Genomic DNA, 3,899 nt, shown 5'->3' with positions numbered 1-3,899 from the left:
TTACTGGACGGGACGGGGTTGTGCCCAGAAGCATTAAAAATGGACCAGGCTTTGCCCAGAGGAATTAAACAAGTCCTGACCCATGCCTCCAGCAGAAACAGGCGGTCTGCCTTGTGGTTTGAGAGAGGCGTGCTGAACAGCTAATGCCTTGTCGTAGAGGAGAGGGTACCACCACCCTTGCACTGAGCATCGCTTCTCCTCACCTGCCCCAGAGGACTGTGAATTTGGGAGCTCTCCTTCTGCCTCCTGGCCCTGCCCAGCCACATCATTTCAGGCCATGTGTGAGCCAGCATCCCCTGGGGAAGGCACAGGGAGGGAACGTGACAAGGGTGGATGGGGGAACACATGTGGAACCGGCCGTGCCAGAGCCTGAGGGGAGGGAGCAGGATCAGGCTTGTGGATGCTCAGAGCCACGGGGAGAGGTTTCTGGTGCCTGCTCCCCAAACCAGAGAGGTACAGGCATGCCAGAGCCCACATCAGCACGGCCTCTGTCCCCAGGGGGATGTTGCTTCAGAACCAGGACATCTTGTCCCCTGCTCATAGCCCCAGCCCTGCCAGGCTGCCCTCCTGGGAGGCATGGTCACGCACTCCCTGCCTCCTTCTTTCTGCCAAAGGGCAGAACAGGAAAAAGGCAGTGAAACAGGGAACGTGGGTCAGAAAAAAAGAGCCTGAGCCTTTTACCAGAGCTCCTTTCTCTATCCCATGAGGGCAATTTGCTATAGTCATGCACAAGACATCAGTGGGCTGTAGCTGCACATCAGGTGAAGCCCAGGCAGAGCTGGTCCCCAAGGCTAGTCCTCTTCCCTCCAGCCACAGACTGGCACTTCTGTGGCACCACAGTCACGGGGAAAAAGGAGAGCAGACGGTTCTTGTTGCCTTCCCATTAGTGGGTGACACAGCAGCATCCCCCAGGTTGTACAGGCTGCATCAACTGATGCCATCACCGCGGTGCTCCATCTGGGCTGGGAGCTGGAAGCCATAAATCAAGGTGTCCAGTGGAAGACATAAGGGGATAAAGCATCCACAGTAAAATTTCTCTGACAAGGAGTCACAGCTGAGATACCACTTGATGGATGGCAGCAAAATCTCCATTGCAAGTCAATGGTTTCTCCGTGGCTGTGAGCAGGCTGAACTCCTACGTGGTTGTGATGGCTTTAGGATTTCTGCTGCTTCATCAGGTACTTGTGAGGATGTGCCCAGCCCGAACCCTACACCACTCAGCAGGAGCAGCACAGGTAGCTGCTTCTTCCAGTGGTCTCCAGCTTAGGAGAGCTGGGTTTGTCAGCTCCAGGGCCCCACAAGGACAGGGAGCTGTTGGGGTGAGTCCAGAGGAGGCCATGAGGATGCTCAGACTCTGGAGCACCTCTGCTGTGGAGCCAGGCTGAAGGAGTTGGGGTTGTTCAGCCTGGAGAGGAGAAGGCTCCGGGGAGACCTCCCAGCAGCCTGCCAGGGCCTAAAGGGGGCTGCAGGAGAGCCAGGGAGGGACTCTTGGTCAGGGGTGTAGGGGTAGGACAAGGGGAAATGGCTTTAAACTGAAAGAGAGTAGGGTTAGATTAAATATTAGGAAGAAATTCTTCAGTGTGAGTGCAGTGAGGCCCTGTCCCAGGCTGCCCAGAGGAGCTGTGGCTGCCCCATCCCTGGCAGTGCCCAAGGCCAGGCTGGATGGGGCTGGGGGAAGCCTGGGCTGGTGGGAGGGGGCCCTGCACATGGCAGGGGGTGGCACAGGGTGGTCCTTAAGGTCCCTGCCAACACAAACCATTCTGTAAATCTATGATTAAGCCACCAAGCACAGAGGCATCAGTTTCTGTCCCACCTCAGATACCTTGGCCTCCTTCACCTCCCAGCCCACTTAAGTAGAAAAAACTAGGTAAGTGCCTCACCTACCTAGGCTGACTTCTTCATGGCAAGAGCCTACAATAAGCACCAAATGAAATGGGACTTCAAAATGGTTTAATTTCTCTGGGTGGTTATATAACCAATTACAATAAGCATTTACAAAGTGGACATACAGGGACCATGACATCCACACCAGATGCCAGGACACGAGGCAGATGATGTGCCCTAGAACTGGAGCCAAAACCAATGTTGAGCTCTGGCACTTCCCTGTCCCTCAGCATGGGCTGGTTCCCAGGGGTGGGCTCAGCAGATACAGAAGAAACCCCGTGTCCTGACGAAAACCAAACACTCCGAAGGTTATTTTCAGGATGGTGGGAATGTCCTCCAGCTCCTGGGAAAATCCCCAGCCAAATCAAGATCTACAATAACCCTGTAATAAAATTTGTCCTCATTTTTAAGATGATCATAAATGTTGCAGCAGGAGCTGTAACAGAGAAAATAGTACCAGATATGGCTTGGAAAAAATCAGGCAGGGCTTTATGATTCCCTTTTTTTTTTTTTTTTTTTTTTCCTAGAGGTACTAACAATTTCCTCAAGAGATTAGGTACATCTCAAGCATATCCTGGTACTTTACATGCTGAGCATCAGCCCTATGACTTATTTGGCCTGTAGGAACTGAGGTTCTCATGGGCAGTTTCCCAGAACTGAAGAATTGTATTTCATGTCCTAAAAAACTTAGACTATCTCAAAAGTAAAGTATGCCTAAATACCCTGGCTGGAGCAGTTGTATGGTTGTTTTTATTTTATGTTCTCTGCCTTGATTTTTTTTTTTTCAAATAAAATATAAATTGTGGTTTTAGCCAGAGATTTCTAGGGGATCTGATGAGATTTTGGAAAGGTTCCTGGTTTTGAGACTTTGTCGGTTTTCTGCTGAGCAGGATTTGCTGGTGGTTCTCACTGGTGGTTCCCACTGGCAAAAGGAAACAATACATCACGGAGTCCAGTGCTCACAGTGCATAATCTGCTTGGGTATCTCAGCCCACAGAGGGGGAGCAAGAGCAAAATGCAACCCTTCAAAAGCTGCCACAAGCTCCAGACATTTTCAGTTTCATGCACAAAATGTAAGACTTGGATAAGTGAACCTTGCCAAGGTAGACTTGCATTTGCAGTGCTGAATTATGGTCCACGTCTGCCTCTTCAGCTTCATGTGCTGCACAGAACTCAATGGCCTGATCCTTAATTCTCCATCTGGGGGACACAATTACGTGGCGCTGATTGAACAGAGGTCCCAGCAGCAGCCTGCTCTCATCTAGGTCCAATACCATGACCCTGACCTAGTCATGTCACCAATGTGCCCATGTTACTCTTATTAGACCCAACAGAAATTGTCTTATGCACTGGGAAGAAAGAATCCCGAGAGGTAAATGAGTCCCATTTTTCTTTTCAAGACTTCAGTGCTCAGCAGATATGTTTGAAGAAAAATGGGAGCATGTGCATAAAAGAGTTGCTTCCCACCCCCCTCAAAAAACGGTATTAAAAAGTCTATAGTCTCATTTCTGCTTGGAAGAAGCTTAATGTCATTTTGTGACTTGCTGTGGATGATGCATAACTCAAGCATGCTAGAAAACCAGTCTGGTCTGCACCAAAGGAGAAAAATGTGCATTATAATTGAGGGCTTTCCAGCCATACCTCCCTTTCTGCAGGGCCCAGCTACAGAACAGAAGAGAGCTGTGATATGCAGTGCAGCCACACAGCACTCAGAGTTTACATGCTCGGAGTTTAATACTCTGGAGACAGCCTACACATAGCAGAAGGCTGTAATAAACACTACTGCAAGGCAATCCCATTCATCTCAGTGAGACTCTTCTCACGGAAAGCAAAACAAATCCAGAGATTAGGGAAGAAATATGCAGACTAAGGCAACGTTTGGATCTGAATATTTTATATTCTGCTTGCAGAAATTCCTGGTTGCATTTAGACTCACCTGTAGATGGATGACCTGACAGGGCAAGTGTCCTTCTGAGCCCACAGCCATCCAGGTGGGGATGTGTTCAGGAAAATCT

This window comes from Aythya marila (genome assembly GCF_965140915.1).
Source record: "Aythya marila genome assembly, chromosome: 2".
NCBI classification, from domain to species: Eukaryota; Metazoa; Chordata; class Aves; order Anseriformes; family Anatidae; genus Aythya; species Aythya marila.
Note: the sequence above shows the minus strand (reverse complement) of the source record.